The sequence below is a fragment of the Hevea brasiliensis genome, chromosome 10 (assembly GCF_030052815.1).
Source record: "Hevea brasiliensis isolate MT/VB/25A 57/8 chromosome 10, ASM3005281v1, whole genome shotgun sequence".
Taxonomy (NCBI): domain Eukaryota; kingdom Viridiplantae; phylum Streptophyta; class Magnoliopsida; order Malpighiales; family Euphorbiaceae; genus Hevea; species Hevea brasiliensis.
The window spans coordinates 93,156,246-93,179,130 of NC_079502.1; the positions used below are offsets into that span (position 1 = coordinate 93,156,246).

The 22,885-nt window shown below is 37.9% G+C and overlaps 1 pseudogene; it reads right to left on the bottom strand.

Annotated features, from left to right (window-relative positions):
* Positions 1 to 4,566: 4,566 nt before the first annotated feature.
* On the bottom strand, positions 4,567 to 6,619 carry LOC131169419 (short-chain dehydrogenase ptmH-like; annotated as a pseudogene).
* Between the last annotated feature and the right edge of the window lie 16,266 nt (positions 6,620 to 22,885).

Below are 22,885 nucleotides of genomic sequence, written 5' to 3' on the forward strand. Positions count from 1 at the left end.
AGTGAAAATTGATGAAATGAGATTTAACTAAGCATTCAAAAGTAAAATTCTAAGTAACAATTGATAAAAGACGATTCTGGAGTTAAGGGTTCATATTCAAGTCAATTTGGAATTTTCTTAGCTAGCTCAATCTATGAAATCTATAGGTTTAAAGGAGACCAATTCTAAAACATTTAGAAATCTCTTTCAAGTGAATCAAAGAGTGCCTTGGTTAATTAAATTATACTTTTGTGCAGTTTAAAATTAACTAAGACCCATTAGGTTCTTTAATTAATTTATTAAGACCTCTTAATTCTTAGTCTATTTCAAGATCTAAGCTAATTAAGTTTAATTTCTTAATTATCTATCACTTAGTCTTCTCCTTTCAGTCCTTCAACCAAAAATTAAGAACATAACTTAATAGGATCCTTCACTAAACGTATAAATAAACACATAAGAAATGGATTAAACCTTGTAAATTTTATTAAATTAAGACTAACCCAGTTCAAATCCACAAAATAACTCACATATTACATCTCCAACTCTAGAATTAAAGAAAACTACTCACAATCCATGTTTAATACAAGAGATTCTAAGTAAAAGAGGAAATAAATCATGAAAATAAATTAAAACTGAAGAAACTTGATAGATGAAGTGTAGAAAATGTGAAGAAGAGAAGAAGAATCCAATTTCTCGATCCAAAAATAGAAATGTCGGTTCCCCTTTTCTTTCTTTCCTCCTTTTTCTTCTTTCTTTCTTATTGCAAAAATGAGGTAAAAGTCCTTTTTATATCATCTGACAAAAGCCATAAAAATGGTGTGAGTGAGGTTATTGTTCATATGCGAAAACTCCTCTTTCAACCAATTAACGAGGAAGTACAAAGGCTGTGCACTAAGTTATGCAGGATCTTGTGCACATTTGACAAGCTCCAGAGGCTTCCTATGAAGGTGGACAGGCTGTGCAGGTTTCGGCATATTTAGAGATCTTCCATAAAGGTGCACAAGTGAACTGCATAGGTCGTGTAAGAGGTTGTACAAATTTTGGCAACTTTAGAATTCCTTCTGTGAAGGTGCATAGGGTAGGCATAAAAGTACACAAGCTGCGTAGTCCCTTATGCAGATTTTGATAAGTCCAAAATTACTTTTAATTTCTGTGCAAAAGTTGTACAGGTTGTGCAGTAAGTTATGCAGATTTCGAAAATTTTTATATTCTTCAATTTTTAAACTTTATTTTGGCACTTTTAGACTTGAAAATCACTCATCACTTGCACAATCACTTTTTAGTCTCTCAAAAATATTATTTTATTTACAAAATAAAAGCAAAATTATAAATTAGTCCAAAAATTGATAATTATGAAAATTTAACTAAACAACTAATAAAATTAACTAAAAATGACTAACAAATCAATAAAATGACTATAAAATTTAATCTAAATGACTATAAAAAAATGCATGTATCAGGAACTGAACTTGATAACTAAAAACCGAACTGAATATTTTGGTTTTGTTCGGTTCTGCCTCTTTATTAAAATTTATTCGGTTCTGTTATAAAAATTTAAGAAATTCAGTCTTTGATTTTTTCGATTCGATTCGGTTCAAAATTGAACTGATCGATTGCTTACCCTTAAACCCTAACCCGACAGAGAAAAGAAATAGCTTTTTGCTCAAAGTCGTCCCCTTCACTCTTAGACTCATGAGAAAACACCCGAGCTAATTTATGAAAGAAACAGTAAATCTCCCAAATCTTGATACCAAGAATGGCATAAGCCACCACTTAAGTTGAAAAGATCTCTGCTAACACATTCTTCTCGCAAGCTTCAAGGAAAACAAGTAGTCAACATAACCTAGGCCTAGAGGCAAGCTCCCCATAAGCTTTTCATAGACAACCTAACAAGCAAGGACCATAGGTAATGAGTCTCTTTGGTGTCCCATTTGCACCTTTCGAGCTAAACTACTGTACCGTACCCCCATGAGTTGCCACATCAGATGATTGATTCCATGCTAGATTGAAGAAAATGCAACCAGACTGACGCAAGGAGCAATGAAGCTCTAGACCTCTCAACTGAGCAGATATATAAAAACTTCCCTTGCATGCCACAAATCTGCAAATAACCACACCAAACAACAAACCGAGATGAAGCACAAACATGCAATTGAAAATAAACACAAGCTCATCATACAAGAACACTAGGACAACTTAAAAAAAAAAGAAAAAAGAAAAAAAAAACCCTCACATTCACTACTTGATGTCCCTACCATCAAAACTATTTACAACCCTCACTGTCGATAAAGAGAGATACCCACTAATCGGGGAGGGAAAAGGCAGCCTCCCTCCAACCAGAGAGACAGAAAAGAGACCGCCATACGTGACAAAAGACGAAGACTAAGGCTGACCTTTAGAAGCGAACCCTCATAAAAGAGAAAAGAAGAGACTTAGTCTCACATGGGCCAAGTTTTCACTATTATTAGATTATTTGAATATAGTAGGGTAAATCTCATATTTCTATTAATTTTCAGAAAAATGACCACAATATATTGATAAAGAATTTGCATTGGAACTTGAGTTTAACACTCTGTTTGGGAAGTTTTTTAAGGGAAAGGAAAATAAAGAGTGGAAAATAAATGATATTTTCCTTTTGTTATTTTTCTTGTTATTGTTTGGATAGAAAGAGAAGAAAATAAAGAGAGGAAAGAAAAATAGAATAAATTTACAATTTTATCCCATGTATTTAAAAAAAAACTTTAAAAAATGATAATTTAGTAATTTAAATGTATAAAAGAACACTTTTGTTACTTTTCCTCCAAATTGGAGAGAAAATAACAAGAGGAAAATAAAAGTTATTTTCCTTTCCTCCCTTATTTTCTCGTCATTTCCAAATAAAGGAAAGAAAAATAATAATTTATTTTCTCTTATTTATTTTCTTTTCTCTCCCCTTTTTTCTATCCAAACAGGGTGTTAAAATTTAATTAAATTTCAACTCTTTGCAATTTAAAAAACAAACAACAATTTTCAAGCCTGTGCCGTGGAATCTCCGGCCCTCCACACAATCTATTCAAATATACATGAGCATTTCTTGAACAATTTCTGTGTCGTTGGAAGCTTGAAGTGACTAAAGGCTCTGTAACTTATATTCCTTTTAAGTGACTAGTCCCAAATCACAATAAATATTTTTTTGGCGTAATAATTAGAAGAAGAAAAAAAAAGAGATGGAAGACTACGAAATTAAAATAATATTACTTTCACTCTAAATAGGGGCATGTATCCTCAAAGCTAATATTCTTGGAATGATGGGTGAAGGGCCCTCGAACGACATGCTTTTTTGAGGGATATAATTTCACTACATGTCACTGAGACTCATTTGGCATTAAATTTTAAGGTTAAAAAATATTTTTTAGAAAATTATTTTATTATTTAATGCTTTTTGTAGTTTCTTTTTTTGAAGGAATATATATATATATATATATATATATATATATATATATATATATATATATATATATATATAAACATTATAAAGGCTCCCCTCCATAGATCTTGACCTTCTTTTCTTCGTTTTCTACTAATTTCTTGAAAGGGAAATTTGAGAATGAATACATGGTTGGCATCGGGTTGATGAGAGGATCTCAATACACATATTTCACAATCTATTTGCATGCAAAATTTTGCATGACCCAAGTTCGTAGATATTAGAGACAGATCTTCCAGAGGAAATGATTTGGTTTGAAAAGAGAGCGGGGTGGAAAATGGATCAAGGAAAGAGATGTAGTGTACCGAGAGAGAGAGAGAGAGAGAGAGAGAGAGGAGACCCTCTTTTTGATTGAAGTAATGATGAATAATCCACCCACAATGACTTTAGAGGCCAATAAGATTTTGCTGGAAATGGTGCATGGGCCTATCATAAGAGCTTTGTGTGTTGCCTTAGCAAATTTGTCTTTCTTTCGTTTTCGCCACCCTTTGGTGGGATGCAAGATGGGGAAGGATTGGTTGGTGGTGCCCCCTTTCTCTTCACTGTCTGCTTTTTATAGGCCCTGAAAGTTACCCTTGACTGGAATTGTTGCTTTAGCTCAACCGTCCTTCCCACTCATGGACCAATATGCACGCTGCAACAGAAATAATTAATTAATTCCTATAGTCTACATATTCCATGTCCGATACTATAATCCAGCAGCTCTGCAAAATTTTGCAATGCTTAGTTAGATTTCAGTCTTTCAGATATAAATTGTGTTGGTTCATCAAGAACATTTCTCAAAATAACAAGTTAGTTTCAGTTCATGTCTTTGTATTCTAGCCATTGCACTAATTAATTAGAGATCCCAAACAATGGAGCAAAAAGAGAGCAATAGAGAAGGGACTACTCTAACAGCTTATGTCTAGCAATCGTCTACATTATTGCACCTCAAATTTATTCTTCCATGAAGGAAATTGACATAAGAAAGACACTTATGATCGCTACCTTAGTGATCTATATTGCTAAATTATTAAGATATATTAGCTTTTTTTTTCCTTGTCAATAATTGACTTATGGGTAACTTTCTAATTACATTCCACAAACCTGAAAAATAACATTTTCAAAAGCTATATATATCTCTAGACCCTTTTATTTACACTAAAACGAGTGGAAAAGAAAAGATCTCTAAGCCAAAGAGGAGACCAAGAAAGGAAGGCAAACAAACCAGTTATATGACCAAATATAATCTGCTTTGGAGGTTTACGACTTGAAACTTTAGTAGCTACATGTCTTGCAAAAACTGTAGTATTTGTTGCTTTGGCAGCTTGAGAAGCCCTAGCTCTCCAAAATTCGACCTTATGGCACCAGGAACCACTTGCACCACATTAATTCCAAATGGTCTAAGCTCCACTCTGAGGGTATTAGACAGACATGGCATGGAGAGCTGCTTTACTAGCACAGTAAGACCCTGCCCACGCGGTAGGCACCATCCCAGCAACACTCCCTGTATCTACCACTGCCCCGCGATGCCATGTAGGGCACAACCTTTTGAATCAACCTTAATTGCCCTAATGTGTTAATTTCCCAAGCTTTCCGAACTGTGTCTAGCTCTGCCAAAGGGCCTGTACTTCCAACACCAGCATTATGGATTAATACATCTACGCGACCGCATTTGGATATGATAGCGTTCACCGCCGATGAGACACTTTCGTCGGACAAAACATCGAGGCCTAGTGTATCAATGTTCCTGGATATTTTGAGGTCCAACATGTCATCCATGCGTTGAGGGATTTTAAGTCGTTTTCTCTATATAAGATGAGATTAGCATGTTTAAATCGGCCATGGATCACTAATTCTTGTTCATTGTTTGGACAAGGATGTAGAACATTTTTAGGGCATATCCTTGTTTGACGAAGATTGGCCGGCTAATTTTTATAACGTTATTAAACTCATTTTTAATAAAATTTAAAATTAAATGAGAAAAAATATTATATTTTCAAAATTTTATTTATTTTAAAATTTGATAATAATTATTTTTAGTAATGAATTTTATCAAGACAATAATATAATCATATATATAATCAATTGATAGATAATTATTTCACTACTTATTTAGAGATATGTTTTCTTTATCGTATTAATAATAATAATATAATTTTTACTAATTATAAAATATTAAATTTTGTCAAATTTAATTATAAAGTATTAATATTATATATTTTTAACATTTTTATAATATTTTGTGATTTTATATATTGAGTTTTTTTTTATAATATTTCATTGTTAATCAACCATAATCAATATCTTATAATGCAAAAAGTTATTAATTTAAAATTCAATAATTATTTTATTTGTTTTATATAAAGAAAAAGCTTAAATGAACTTTTAAAATAAGTTTTTATAAGTTTTTATAAAACGTCCACAAGAAACATGATTGACTTTCAATAACTTAATATAATTATTTTTAAATTAAAAAACGTAATATAAACTTTTTTATATTTTAAAATTTTATATAATAATATTATTTTAATTTTTAATAATTAATTTATATTATTTATAATAGCAGTGATATGGATAATGATAAAATTAATTATAATTTTTTTTTACATATTGATCATATAAAAAAATTTTAATTATATAGGATAATAAAGTGCTAAATAAATAATAACTAGAAAATTTTATATTATTGTATCAATTTATTATTTATAAATTATATATTAAGAATTAACAAAATCTTGTTATGTAAAATTTTAAAAATTGAAAAATTTTATATTTTTAAGTTTAAAAATATTTTATTATAATTTTTATATTTTAGGAATAATTTTTAAAATTTATCCCAATAAAAATTTTTTTTAGCACGAGGAAGGAGCTAATTGGAATTTGAAGTGAGAACAGAAAATCCAAAAGAAAATCTAAAGCAAGATTGCAGAAAATGGCCAACAGAAAAAAGTGGGCTATGGATAGCAACCCAACTGAGAGAGAGAAAGAGACCAAAGGACTGTGCTATACTGTATGCATGGGATTAAAAATAAAAAGAAAATGAATTTCCTTTTCCTTTTAAAGAGAGAGAGTACATACATGTCATTAAACACACCCAACCTCCCTGCCAGTTTCTCTGCAAACTCGCTTTCTGCTAGTCTCTCCCATCTCTCTCTCAAATGTCATTGCCTCTCCTCCTGCCCTCAAATACATGTTATGTCCCATTCAAATACAAGATTCTCCCTCTACACTTAATTTGACCACTGCTACACCAAGACAAAAATTTTTTTAATAAATTTATTCTGTTGATAAAAAAAAGCTGTGAATGTGAGCAGCTAGTCTAATACTCTAATTTCTGCTCTAGCTTAAGTAAGAGGTTATTTAGTTTAGTTTATTCAAATGAATTTCATCTTAATAAAATTTAATTTTGTAAAATTTGTTATAATTAAAATTAATTTTTATTAAATTTAATAGAATTTTAAATGAATTTTATAAAATTTATATAATAATATTTTTTATTAAAATACCCTCACCCACAAAATATCCAATTTTTTATATTTATTAATTAAAAAATTTAGTATTAATAATTAATTAAAAAATTTTAAAAGAAAGAAATATTTAATTTTTTTATTATTTTGGCTTCTTATTGATTTTAATACCTACTCACTTTCTACTTTATAAAAAATAAAATACTCACCTATATAATGTAAAATCGTATTTCATAATACATATCTTATATTATGATGAGACATGTAAATTTATTTTATATTTATTAATATATTATTAATTATTATAAATTTATTAGCTATAAGGTTTTTTAATAGAGTAGAAAATTATAATTTTTTAATTTTATTATTAAGAGTAATTGAAAAATGAGAGCAAATGAATTTTAATTATGAAATTATACAAAATATGAATGAAATTCAATTAAATTCTTCATTCTAGTTGTGTCATATCTATCACAATACAAAATATGGATCGGAACGGTACTAGAACTTAGATCAGCAAAAAGCCTCAAAAGCCCGTAGTAAGCCTCACTGTTTAAGTCCAAACTACAAGCCCAATTTCCAAAATCCAATTCAAGAAAATAACCGGACAGAGTTCGGCCATAAATAGGACCATACAATAGAGAGTTTTTAGCTCACTAGACCTGTAATCACAAAACACATATATATGGGGATCTTAACTCTCCCTCACAATCATCAACAACTTAATATAAGATTAAATTGAAGTCCAACTCCCTCATTTCATTATGATCATCCATCCACTCATTCCACATTCATAGATTAATAAATTTACAATTCAAAATAATAAATCTTACAATCTCAAGCAAAGTAAAATGGTTCTACACATACGGAGGTTTAGAATTCAAATTTAACAATACAAAACATTTAGATCACGACTAGTGGACTTGCAAGGTAGGAAGCAGGTTAAATACAATAATTAGCTCTCCTGTGTCCTGAAAAAATGGGGTGAATATGAGTGAGTGTTCGACTCATAGAGTAAGATATTGATTTTAAAAATAATTTATATAACTATATAATTCTAATGTATTCCTAAGGATGAGATGCAACACCAATCAACAATTTTCACCAAATTCAAATAATATTGTGACTCTTCTTACCCGTCTTCAGTGTAGTCAAGCAAGGCATGCCACACAGTGTGCCGGAGCATCATATTATATCCTAATTCAATTCAATTTATAGTTCTTATTTTTATTGATTAAAAAGGCTTTTATATGAAATTTATACCATTTATGTCTTTTATTGAAATTATAAATTAATTTTGGAATTCTGAAAATTTTAATGAAATTCCGGCAGAGTGTCAGCTAAAAATGGGAAAAATAGTTTTTTGGAACCTGTGGAGAATACTCCCAAATAATTTATCATATTCCTAACTCCAATCATATTCAATATAATCCCAACATTTCTCAATTTTCATTCATTCAATTCATATCATACTCATACTCAATTTATGAATAAATACTCAAATTTTATTCATGAACACAATTTACAGAGAATTACATCAATACATAATTACATAAGTTTCAAATGTACAGAACAAAAACTAATATTTATTACAAAATACAAAATCCAAAAGATGCCTAAGAGTCCCACCAGAGATGCACTGTAATGTAGGTGACTCTATACTTAATGCAGATCTGTAGGTCTCACCCAGTTTGGGGTCTGCTGGGCTCTCTGTCAGTGTCTCCTGTACCTACGCGTTACAAACAACGACGTGCTAAGCAATACTGTTTAGTGGTACCAATATAAAATAAAAATAACTAAAATAAAATAAATATACAAAATTTATTATTAAAATAAATATGCAGACTTAATTTCTGATAAATTTTTAGAATATTATTATTTAGATGTCTTTTTAAAGTCCTTATTCAATTCAATTTTAATTTCTTAAATCTTATTTTGGGTTGCCCAAGTAACCTATGCAAATTGACCGGACTGGATAAACAGGTAAACTGGCACTGGGTACCAAGTATCTCGAGCCATCACACCATCGGTCACAAAGTGTCTTTAAGTGTGCAACAGAACAGCTAAAGAGCTGTAATAATCATTGAGCACAATGCTAAGTGTATCAATTATAGCATAATGGCCATAGGCCATAATATCACATAATGGCACAATGCCATATACAGTACTGCTAACAGAACCCTATTGGCATGCCGACCTATCCAAATCGATCATACTAGGCATACTAGGGCATGTTATAAAATTTTATTATGTAATTCTTTGCATTTGATAAATATTGGTTATTATTCACTTTGCTAGTCAATCAAAATGTTGACTTTTTTCTACACAATAGGTAAGTTGGTTTTAAATACACAAACATACCACATTTTGTATTTTGAAAATGTTGGCATTTGTTGCCGATTCCATTTCAAAACTCATTTAACGTTATTTCAAATTTCCAGATTTCATAGCTTATGTTTATTGTTCTATTGGTTATTGCTACAGTAAAAATTTAACCAAACTCTCTTCATCAAAGTTGTTCATTATTGTATCTTCCTTAATTTTCTTTTTGAATCACTCTATTTGGAGTTTTCTAGCTCAAGTTATGCTAATTTCTTTAGACTGGTCGAATTGGTATCTACCCAGAATTTTTGGACAGAATTGGTTCTAGCAGTTTTGATATCCTGACTTTGGCTAGTAATTCAGATGGGTTATTGTCAGAATTTGGGTTTGTGTTATTCATGAAAATTGTTCTAAATTGTCTAAACTTTTCATCGATATTGTAACACCCTAAAATTTTAAAATTTATGAGCATTTTTGGTATTTTAATTCTATTTAAATTTTAGGAATTTTTTTGAGATTTTTCAGATTTTAAAAATCGGGTTCGATTTTTCGAAAATATAAACTTTGATGATTTTTAAAAAATTAATTTAAAGACCACGTGGCAAAACTAAAAATATATTCGGAGTCTACATATTTTTCTGGGTTTTATGGAATTTTTTCGGAATTTTTGGACCTCGTTTTCGGTCCCGAGGCAGAGTAAAAATTCAAAATTTTGTATTTCGAATCGAACCGGTCGAATCAAACCGGACCGGTCGAATCGGACCGGTCTTCTTCTCTTTTTCTCCTCCCTCCCGCGCGCGATGGCCCTCTCCCTTTTCTCTCTCGTTTCTCTCTCCTCCCCACCCCGGTACCGGCCACCATTGACCCCAGACAGCCGTGCGCCACCGGCCACGTGGCGCCCAAACGGCCGGAAAAACGCGCGCGAAAACGCCCCTTGCGCGCGCGCGCCGCTTCAGCTTCCCCGGCCAAATCTGGCCGATCCGGCCACCGATTGGACCGGGTCTTGTGTCGAAAATCATCTACTCGGCGAGAGCTTTCCATAGACACCAAGAACGCCGAAATCCATCGAGCGGTTTGTCCGATTTTTGCTCGGGAAGATTTTAGCCCATTTCGACTTTTGGGCTAGATTTCTCGAAAACCGTGAATCCCACGAGAAAACCGAGGCTACCAGCACGCTCCACTCGTCGAGAGCTTCGCGGCGACATAAATTTCAAATTTTTCCGACACCGTTTTTCGGTGGGTCCCACGGAACTTCGCAGTGTTTTTCCGAGCATTAAATGAGCTTAGAAAATTCTGAAAAATTTATGTACTAACCCTCGTGTTATGGGCTTCATGTAGGTATCCTCGATTCGCGGAAATTCGGCGATTGGCCAAGATGCGAAATTCGGCGAACGGACCGATACCGGAAAAGTCTCCAAATTGGACCGAGGTTTTGGCTACCCCCCCATTGTCAGACGTCCCGAGTGCGTCCCCGAAGTCGGAATCGGCAAAGGTAAACCCGAACCTTGTTTTTTCGTAATTTTCTAGTGCTTAAATAGGATTAAAAATCCATAAAATATTCGTGGTAGCTTAGAAAATTACGATTCTTTTTGCAATAGCTTAGTAATATTGCTAAGGACCGCGGGGCAAAGTTTTATAATTTTTAGAGCTTGTTTGGGCAGTTTTTGCAAAAATGATCAATAATAAGGACTAAATTGAAATTTTGCGTATTGTGATGGGTGATTGATTTGATGGGCCCAGGAGGGGCTGTGTGATATGATTGAACTGTTGATATATGGATTGTGAATATAGAAGTGCGTTTTTAGCCCTTTTGCAGGTTGGGTAGGTCCTAGGTATAGGGGAGACTCTGCCGGATTTTCGGCACGACTTAGGACGTATTGGTCTTTTTCTTTGTTTGTATTGAGTCAGATTGTATTAAATAATTGTAATATAATTGTTAGGTGAGCCGGGACAGCCTTCTTCCTCCGCCCAGCCGCCACAATGATTGTCGTCAAGTCTGTGAGTAAAATATTAATTTTAATTGTAATTTCGATATTATTATATGTTTAGCATGCCCATGCATCACTTATATGCATATATTTATATAGTTAAACTCTAGGCACGATTTATGATACATTGATAACTGTTAAAGTGCCATGATGTTGTTGTGGTAATTTGGAGCAGTGTGCGTGCGTTGGTGTGCGTGTGATGTGGTGTGGACTATGGATAGGACGGGTAGTCACGGTTTGAGTTCTTCGCTGGGAACCCGATCCTTCGAGGGGTAGTCACGGCTTGAGTTCTTCGCTGGGACCCTCGATTTGGTTTATTAAGCGAAAGTCCGGCTTGAGTTCTTCGCTGGCACCAGGTTGGATTTAAGAGAGCTGTATAGGGGATCAGCTCCCAATATGTTATGATTGATGCTACAGGGTGCGTGAGTGCTCCAAATTACCTTTTTGATGTTATGATGTGAAAATGATGTGGATGTTGCATTTCACTCTACAGGGTGCATTAGTTTTAGATAGTTATAGAGATTATGGTTAAAATTGATATTTTACTCTCTGAGTCGAACGCTCACTCCTGTTCAAAAATTTTTTTACAGGCCACAGGAGGATATTTTGTTCTGGGTTAACCTGCTTTTCTACTTCGCAGGTTGTTTATTAATATTTGTGTAATTTTAATTACTCCTAGAATTTCCGCATGTGTTAGCAGTAATTATTTGAATTTGGTCTGTAATATTATTATCAGGTTGGACCTGTAAACTTAATATTTTAAGTCTGTTTTGATGGATTGGATGAGGGAGCTGAGCTCCCATTTATTATTATGTTGATGAGTATGTGGAGGGTGAGCTGAGCTCCCCAATGGATTGTTTATTGTGTTTACAGGTCGGGTGAGTCGAAAACTCCCCGTTGGAAAGCCCATTTTATGGTCGGACTCTGTCCGTTTGTTTTCTTGAATTTGGGCCCAATGGGCCTTAGAGTTGGGTTAATGAACAGTTAGGCTTACTACGGGCCTCGGGGGCTTTAGGCTGGCCCAGGTCCTAGTGCCGGTCCGGCCCATAGGTTGGGTCGTGACAAATGTGGTATCAGAGCTTAGGCTCCAGATTCTTAGGGAATGTTGTCTAAAGTGTTGGGAAGAGTCTACTAGGAGTCACATGCGAAAATATAGGGTCCATATTCGTCTTGCATTGTCATCTTTGCTTCTAGTTTCTGCTCCATATGTTATGTATAAATATGAGTCTATAGAGCTGTATAATGTGCAGTTTTGAATTTTTGTGGGCTAATGCTGCTGAATTTCAGGAAAATGCGTAGAAGCAGGAGAGCTGCCACTGCACCAGAACCAGATGTGCCTGACGAAGTGTCGGCACAGGATGAGGCGCCTGCCCCGAGGAGGCGGGGTAGGAGGCCTAGAGCTGCTCAAGTAGAGGAGCAGCCACCCCCAGTACAGGATCAGTCCTTTATGGCACAGGGTCCCATGGACCCAATGGCAGCTACTCTAGCTGGTCTGCAGAGAACCATCGACATGATGGCGCAGTATATGGTCCATCCTCCACAGCAGCAGCAGTCCACCGCACCAAGAGGAGAACCTTACAAACAGATAATTAATTTCAAGAAGTTGGTGCCTGGTACTTATGATGTGTCAGACGACGCATATCGGTTTTTGGATTCCTGCAGTGTGCGGAAGGAACAGTACTGATTGGTGATGGAAGACTGATAGAGTGTATGCAGCATGTCATGGGGCCTATGCCTAGACAATGGATGAATGACTACGTGTTACCCCGGATGGAGGGTTTGACATGGGCTCAGTTTGTGGAACTGTTCATCAATCGGTTTATGCCAGAAAGTTTCAAAGATCAGAAACAGTGGGCTTTTGAGGCCTTAAGATAGAATGGTAGGTCTGTAGATGAATATGCTACAGAATTTCTGGAATTGAGCAGATATGCCCCTGCAGCAGTAGCTACAGAAACTATGAAGGTGAAGAGATTCCTAAAGGGGCTTGACAGGAGGTATGCGAACCTGGCCATGATGTCTAATCAGTCTTTTGATGTGGTGGTTGATCGAACCAGACAGATTGAGATTAGCTATGCTGCGGATGACAGCGGGAGAGCAAAGAAAAATAGAGCATAGGGTTCCTCAGGTGTCCCTTCCATGGGTACTCTGGACAGTGGTGGCCAGAGTAATTACAGAGGAAAAAACAGGAACAAGAAGAGTGGTTTTAGACACAAACCTCGAGGATTGCACCAGTACGGATCCAGAAGGGTCACAGCTCAGTGGTACAGCCTGGTGCAGTTCAGGATCCTCCTTGGCACCTTGTGCACAGTGTGGAAGAGGACATTCAGGACCTTGTTTGATGGGTTCAGGAGTATGCTTCAGGTGTGGCCAACCAGGTCACTTTGCTAGAGAATGCCCCATTTTCAGTGAGCCACAGATGGGGTCACAGGGTTCTGTTGCAAATGTTCCTCGCCAGTTGTATCCAGGTGCTTCCAACATGGCGAGCGATTCGATGGCCAACAGGCCGAGGACAAGGGGACGTGGATTTGGAGGCGGTCGGAGGTAGAAGCGAGATCGTGGTTACGCCACTCGAGTAGGGGTCAAGCTTGGGTTTTCACCACGACCCACCGGGATGCTCAAGCTTCAAATGCGGTTGCTTGGTGTATTCTTACAGTGTTCTTATGAGGCTCCTGTTTTGATAGATCCGGGTGCTACGCACTCATTTGTCTCCCCTGTGTTTGCCATGAGGTTAGGTAGAAACCCTACAACTTTAGAGTGCCCTTTATCAGTAGCTACCCCGCTTAGTGACAACATAGATGTAGATATGATTTTTCCGGGTAGCCCAGTGGTAGTGGATGGAAAGATCCTCCCAGCAGACTTGGTTCCTCTACTAGTAATGGATTTTGATATAATCCTGGGGATGGATTGGTTGGCAACTCATTATGCCACCTTAGATTGCAGGAACAAAAAGGTGTATTTCCACATACCTGGTGTGGAAGAGTTTAGCTTTGATGGTGACAGGAGCGTGGCTCCATATAATTTGGTGTCAGCAATTAGTGCCAGAAAAATGTTGAGGCGTGGATGCCAAGGGTATTTGGCATTGGTGAGAGATACATCTGTAGAAGGTGTCAGCATGGAAAATGTTCCTGTTGTCAGAGAATTCATGGATGTCTTCCCTGAAGAGCTTCCAGGGTTGCCACCAGAAAGGGGAATAGAGTTCTGCATTGATGTTGTTCCGGGTACAAACCCCATATCGATGCCACCTTACAGGATGGCACCAGCAGAATTGAAAGAGCTGAAGGAGCAACTACAGGAGCTTTTGGACAAGGGTTTTATACGTCCGAGCACTTCACCTTGGGGCGCTCCTGTTCTATTTGTGAGAAAGAAGGATGGGTCATTGAGGTTGTGTATCGACTACAGACAATTTGAACAAGGTGACTGTGAAGAACAAGTATCCACTTCCTCGGATCGATGATTTGTTTGATCAGCTCCAAGGAGCTAGATTCTTTTCCAAGATAGACCTGCGATCAGGCTACCATCAGTTGAGAATCAAGGATGAGGACGTGTCCAAAACGGCTTTCAGGACAAGATATGGTCATTATGAGTTCTTGGTGATGTCTTTTGGACTCACTAATGCACCAGCAGCCTTCATGGACTGGATGAACCGGGTGTTCAAGCCATTTTTGGACCGTTTTGTCATCGTATTCATAGATGACATTCTGGTATACTCTCGGACCGAGGAAGAACACGTGTGGCACTTGAGGATGGTGTTGCAGATGTTGAGGGAGCACCAGCTATATGCCAAATTTTCAAAATGTGAATTTTGGCTAGAAAGCATCTCATTCTTGGGACACGTGGTTTTTAGTGACGGTATTCAAGTGGATCCCAAGAAAATTGAAGTATGGCCCGATTGGCTTAGGCCTACAGATCAACGAGGTGCGAAGTTTTCTGGTTTAGTAGCTACTATAGGCGTTTTGTACAAGATTTCTCGGGATAGCGGCTCCCTAACTAAGTTGACCGGGAAGAATGTTCCATTCATTTGGACAGATATTTGTGAGGTGAGTTTCGAAGCTCAAGGAGTGTCTAACCACGCCCCTGTGTTGACACTACTGTGAGTGGTGAAGGATACACCGTGTATTGTGACGCCTCGAGTTGGCCTAGGGTGTGTTTTGATGCAGAATGGAAAGGTAGTGGCTTATGCTTCAAGGCAGCTGAAGAGGCATGAGCAGAACTACCCCACCCATGATTTGGAAATGGCGGCTGTAGTCTTTGCACTAAAAATCTGGAGACACTACCTGTATGGTGAAGTGTGCGAGATATACACCGACCATAAGAGTTTGAAGTACATCTTCCAGCAGAAGGACTTGAACTTGAGACAGAGGAGATGGATGGAGCTTCTGAAAGACTATGATTGCACCATCCAGTACCACCCTGGAAAGGCCAATGTTGTGGCAGATGCCTTGAGCAGAAAATCTTACAGCGGTTTGGCGCACATTTCAAAGAGAGAAGAGACCACTGATTCAGGAGGTGCATGAGTTGATGGATCAAGGTTTAATCCTAGATCTTTCAGATGAGGGGGTATTGTTGGCTCACTTTTCAGTGAGGCCAGATTTGAGGGACAGAGTTAGAGTTTTCCAGCACAGAGACCAACAATTGATGAAAATCATAGAAAGAGTACAGCAAGGTGAAGGTGGTGAGTTTGGATTTGCCAATGATGGCGCCCTAGTGCAAGGTTCTAGGATATGTGTGCCCGATGTGGACAATCTCAGAGATGAAATCATGCGAGAGGCACACTATACATCTGCAGTGTCCACCTGTGTTCCACTAAAATGTACCATGATGTGAAAGATAGCTCTTGGTGGAATGGCATGAAGAGAGACATAGCGGACTTTGTGTCCAAGTGCTTGACTTGTCGGAAGGTGAAGTTTGAACACGAGAGACCGTCGGGAAGCTGCAAGAGCTCCTATCCCGGAATGGAAGTGGGAAATGATTACTATGGATTTTGTGGTAGGTTGCCTCGTACCACGCGAGGATATGATTCGATATGGGTAATTGTAGACCGCTTGACCAAATCAGCTCACTTCTTACCGTGAAGACTACATATTACGTAGCACGATGCGCGGCTCTACATTCGAGAAATAGTCAGTTGCATGGAGTTAAGCTTCCATAATATCGACAGAGGGCCCAGATTCACTTCTCGATTTTGGAGAAAGTTGCGGGAGGCACTTGGCACACAGATTGAACTTCAAGATGACTTTCCACCCTCGAGCAGAGGGGCGGTCGAAAGGACAATCCAAACAACTGGAAGACATGCTTCGCATGAGTGTCTTGGATTTTGGAGGTCAATGGGATGAGCGGCTAGCTTTGGTGGAGTTTGCCTATAACAACGATTATCACTCCGGCATAGGGATGGCACCCTATGAGGCACTATATGGAAGAAAGTGTAGGTCTCCTCTGTGTTGGGCAGAAATGGGAAGCGAAGGTGCATGATGTAGACCTAGTGCGGTACACTTGAGGTAGTTCCTTTAATCGAGGCAGCGAGGACTTTCGATAGATAGAAGAGTTATGCGGACCCCAAGCGGAGGATGTGGAGTTTGCAGTGGGCGACTATGTATTCCTGAAGGTTTCTCCAATGAAGGGAGTCATGAGATTTGGAAAGAAGGGCAAGTTGGCACCTCGGTATATTGGACCTTTTGAGGTTACTGATAGAGTTGGAGCAGTTGCTTACCGGTTGGAGCTACCACCTAACCTTTCTCACGTTCATCCCGTGTTTCACATCTCCATGCTCAGGAAATACATTCCCGATCCTTCTCATATACTGCAGCCGGATGTGATAGAGCTAAAAGAGAACTTGACATTTGAGGAGCAGCCTGTAGCCATAGTGGACTACCAAGTGAGACAGTTGAGATCAAAATAGATCCCTGTGGTTAAGGTTTTGTGGAGAAGTCAGTCAGTGGAAGAGTGCACCTGGGAGTCAGAATGGGACATGCATAGCAAGTACCCTTATCTGTTCAATGTATAATCATGTGCTTTATTCTGCCTTGTGTAAAATTCGAGGACGAATTTTCTGTAAGGGGGGAAGAATGTAACACCCCAAAATTTTAAAATTTATAAGCATTTTTGGTATTTTAATTCTATTTAAATTTTAGGAATTTTTTTGACATTTTTCGGATTTTAAAAATCGGGTTCGATTTTTCGAAAATATAAACTTTGATGATTTTTAAAAAAATTAATTTAAAGACCACGTGGAAAAACTAAAAATATATTTGGAGTCTACGTATTTTTCTGAGTTTTATGGAATTTTTTCGAAATTTTTGGACCTCGTTTTCGGTCCCGAGGCAGAGTAAAAATTCAAAATTTTGTATTTCGAATCGAACCGGCCGAATCAAACCGGACCGGATCGGACCGGTCGAATCGGACCGGTCTTCTTCTCTTTTTCTCCTCCCTCCCCCGCGCGATGGCCCTCTCCCTTTTCTCTCTCGTTTCTCTCTCCTCCCCACCCCCGGCCACCACCAGCCCCAGTGAGGCCGTGCGCGCGCCATTGACCGGCCGTGCGCCATGCAATGCGGAAAAGCAGCGCCCCCCTGCGCGCGCAGCCGACTTCCTCGGCCAAATCCGGCCCGTCCGACCCGATTGGACCGGGTCTTGTGTCGAAAATCATCTACTCGGCGAGAGCTTTCCATAGACACCAAGAACGCCGAAATCCATCGAGCGGTTTGTCCGATTTTTGCTCGGGAAGATTTTAGCCCATTTCGACTTTTGGGCTTGATTTCTCGAAAACTGTGAATCCCACGAGAAAACCGAGGCTACCAGCACGCTCTACTCGTCGAGAGCTTCGCAGCGACATAAATTTCGAATTTTTCCGACATCGTTTTTCGGTGGGTCCCACGGAACTTCGCAGTGTTTTTCCAAGCATTAAATGAGCTTAGAAAATTCTGAAAAATTTATGTACTAACCCCCGTGTTATGGGCTTCGTGTAGGTATCTTCGATTCACGGAAATTCGACAGTTGACCGGGTCTGCGAAATTCCAGCCAGACAGACCCGATACCGGAAAAGTCTCCAAATTGGACCGAGGTTTTGGCTATCCCCCCATTGTCAGACGTCCCGAGTGCGTCCCGAAGTCGGAATCTGCAAAGGTAAACCCGAACCTTGTTTTTTTCGTAATTTTCTAGTGCTTAAATAGGATTAAAAATCCATAAAATATTCGTGGTAGCTTAGAAAATTACGATTCTTTTTGCAATAGCTTAGTAATATTGCTAAGGACCACAGGGCAAAGTTTTATAATTTTTAGAGCTTGTTTGGGCAGTTTTTGCAAAAATGATCAATAATAAGGACTAAATTGAAATTTTGCGTATTGTGATGGGTGATTGATTTGATGGGCCCAGGAGGGGCTGTGTGATATGATTGAACTGTTGATATATGGATTGTGAATATAGAAGTGTGTTTTTAGCCCTTTTGCAAGTTGGGTAGGTCCTAGGTATAGGGGAGACTCTGCCGGATTTTCGGCACGACTTAGGACGTATTGGTCTTTTTCTTTGTTTGTATTGAGTCAGATTGTATTAAATAATTTTAATATAATTGTCAGGTGAGCCGGAATGACCTTCTTCCTCCGCCCGCCCACGGTGATTGTCGTCAAGTCTGTGAGTAAAATATTAATTTTAATTGTAATTTCGATATTATTATATGTTTAGCATGCCCATGCATCACTTATATGCATATATTTATGTAGTTAAACTCTAGGCACGATTTATGATGCATTGATAACTGTTAAAGTGCCATGATGTTGTTGTGGTAATTTGGAGCAGTGTGCGTGCGTTGGTGTGCGTGTGATGTGGTGTGGACTATGGATAGGACGGGTAGTCACGGCTTGAGTTCTTCGCTGGGAACCCGATCCTTGAGGGTAGTCACGGCTTGAGTTCTTCATTTGGGACCCTCGATTTGGTTTATTAGCGAAAGTCCGGCTTGAGTTCTTTTGGCACCGGGTTGGATTTAAGAGAGTCAGTATAGGCGATCAGCTCCCAATATGTTATGATTGAAGCTACAGGTTGCGTTAGTGCTCCAAATTACCTTTATCAAGATATGATGTGAAAATGATGTGGATGTTTCATTTCAATCTAAAGCGTGCATTATTTTTAGATAGTTATAGAGATTATGGTTAAAATTGATATTTTACTCTGCGAGTCGAACGCTCACTCTGTTCAAAAATTTTTACAAAGCCACGGGAGGATATTTTGTTCAGGTTAACACCTTTTCTACTTCGCAGGTTGTTTATTAATATTTGTGTAATTTTAATTACTCCTAGAATTTCCGCATGTGTTAGCAGTAATTATTTGAATTTGGTCTGTAATATTATTATCAGGTTGGACCTGTAAACTTAATATTTTAAGTCTGTTTTGATGGATTGGATGAGGGAGCTGAGCTCCCATTTATTATTATGTTGATGAGTATGTGGAGGGTGAGCTGAGCTCCCCAATGGATTGTTTATTGTGTTTACAGGTCGGGTGAGTCGAAAACTCCCCGTTGGAAAGCCCATTTTATGGCCGGACTCTGTCCGTTTGTTTTCTTGAATTTGGGCCCAATGGGCCTTAGAGTTGGGTTAATGAACAGTTAGGCTTACTACGGGCCTCGGGGCCTTTAGGCTGGCCCAGGTCCTAGTGCCGGTCCGGCCCATAGGTTGGGTCGTGACAGATATAAAATTCGGGTCAATTGGACATTTCTACACTGAGTTATGACCATTTGAATAAACACTGTTCATTTAGTCACTTTTCCAAGGCAGCATGTATGTTACCCGGATTATGGCAATTTTTAGGTCAACCTAAGTTAGTTTTCTAGGCATAGTTTCTTCACAAAAAATATTGCATTATGTGTCTAGTTTTACCTTCAATTGTCTTTGCACCAATTGGGGCTACACAAGTTCAGTTAAGGCTCTCGAACCACACTTGACTCCAGTGGTCCAGAATTGATCAAAAGGGCAGCCTACCCAACTAATAATCCAATGCCACAAATTGCCTCATTTTATGGTCAAACCTTACTAAATGGTCACTAACTGACCTTTAAAATGTTCATCAACCATCACATGACCAAAACCCCTAATTTTACTCAAAACCCCAAATTCTCAAATTTCAATTCTTGCATTTCACCAACAATTTAAGTTCTAATCATGCAATTCATGTCAAGGGCAGCTCATATACTAATTTAATTCAAAGAAAACCATCAAAACCCTAACCTTCACATGGCTGCCGAAATTGGAGGTTTCCCTACTCATCAATTTCATTCAAATTTCTCTTAATTTCTAACTAATTTAAGCCCCTAAACATGAATTTCAAGAGAAAGGTAAGGGATTGGACACTAACCTCTTATGAAGACTTTTCCAAGCTCCCAAATCTTCCTTTTCTCCTCTTCTTTTTGCTGCCTAGAGGTTATTCAAGGTGCAAGGATGGGTTTTAGTAAAGAAAGTTTAGGGTTTTATGGTGAAAGGGTGAGGTTTGGCAAGAGAGAGAAGAGAGCTCTTCAATGGTGGAGGGAGAGAGAGTGGCTGCCAAAATTGGAAGAAAATAATCTGGTTTCTTTTTAATTTTTATCCCTATTTATTTAGTTTTTATCCTCTTAAAATGCTTGTCAAACTCCCATTGGTTGGCAATTTAATTTATTAGGTACATACAAGTATTGAAAGATATGTATGAAGGAGCAACTACTATTGTGCGCACAGTGAGAGGGGACACAAGAGATTTTTCGATCTCAATTGGATTACACTAAAGATCAGCCATAAGCCCTTACCTTTTTACATTAGTTTTAGATGAACTGACGAAACATATACAAGAGAGTATTCCTTGATGCATGATGTTTGCGGATGATATTGTTTTGATAGATGAGACACGAGAAGGAGTCAATAGAAAGCTAGAACTTTGGAGAAGTACTCTAGAGTCAAAGAGTTTTAAGTTAAGTAGAACGAAGACAGAATACATGTGTTGCAAGTTCAGTGAAGGCCAAACTGGTGATAGGGAAGGAGTTAGTTTGAATGGAGTGATATTGCCTCAAAGTAATCACTTTAAATATCTAGGCAAAGTCCTTCAAGTAGATGGGGGATGTGAGGAGGATATTAGTCATAGGATTAAAGCCGGATGGTTGAAGTGGAGACGTGCCACAGGAGTTTTATGTGATCATAAGATTCCCAATAAATTGAAAGGAAAATTTTACCGTCTGACCATACGTAGGCTATGTTATATGGTAGTGAGTGTTGGGCACTGAAAGAGTCGTATGCATCTAAGATAAGATTTGCAGAGATGAGAATGTTAAGGTGGATGAGTGGCCATACTAGACTAGATAAAGTCCGTAATGAGAGTATTAGAGAAAAGGTAGGAGTGGTGCCAATTGAAGATAAGTTGAGAGAAGGGAGATTAAGATGGTTTAGTCATGTGAAGCGTAGACATACGGAGGCTCCAATTAGACAAGTAGAGCACATTAGGTTAGAGGATAGAAAGAAAAAAAAGGGGTAGACCTAAATTGACTTGGAGGAGAGTAGTATAACATAACCTAGAAGCATTACACATTTCTGAGAATTTAACCCAAAATCGTTCAGAGTGGAGAAAGCGAATCCATATAGCCGACCCCAAATTTTTGGGATAAAGGCTTAGTTGAGTTGAGTTGAATTGAGTTTTTCTTATTTCTTTTACTCATTTTTTATTATTTTTTCACCAACATTAATTCATATTTTAGGTTATATAATTCACATACTTAAATGGATATGTCAGTCAAAAATCGTCTCTGAAGGCGAAATGACCAAAATGCCTTTCATTTAGCTTAATGAGCTAAATTTATCTGTACCGACTGATAATTATCCTTACATTTTCTTATCAATCTGTTGGCAACGAAACCTTAATAGCTTCTCCCTGGAGTCTCAGAAATTATTTCACAACATTTCCCTCGGGTTTTGGGCCACTAGCCACCTTTACAGCAACCTTCCAGTTAGGTCACCCATCGCTAGGGCTATAGCTCATTTAACCTCAATGTATTTTATTTCTAAAGTTTTTTCTTAATTTTTCTTGATATTATTTCGGCTATTTATGACTCCTCACTCTAGTCTAAATATGGTTCCAGGCATTCTGGCTGTTCGGACAGACATTGGTTACTGAAACAATAGAATGTACGAACTATCTAAAGTGAGGGCGTTACAATTCTTCCCCTCGAAATAAAATTTTATCCTCGAAATTTACCTGATGTAAATAGTCGAGGAATCTACTACCTCCTTACTTCTCCGCTTCCTTATGTTACCTCATCAATGTCTGGGTCTGGTTCCTCCCGAGCCTCCATAGCATATACTCGTGGTGCCACTCTAGCCTTGGGCCTTTCGACCGTCTCAGAAATAGCCTTCTATGAAATATCAGCCGTCTTTGCTCTACCAGGTCTTTTACCCCTTTGAACTGTAGGGGCAAATCTATCAGCTTGTGCTGGATCTGTTGAACCACTTCTCTAAGGGCAATCTCTTATGAAATGATCCATAGCCTCACACTTGAAACACTCTCCAGTTACCAGTTGACACTCCCCTCTGTGTCTCCTACCACAGTGTGTACATTCAAGCACTAGGGCTGATCCCCTTGTTATTGTGTCCGGGGAGTTAGCTACAGATATCCCAAGCTGGCCTCTCTGGCCCTGTGTCTGTCCTATGAACCCTTTAACTTCTTACTATCAGTCGGTATACTTG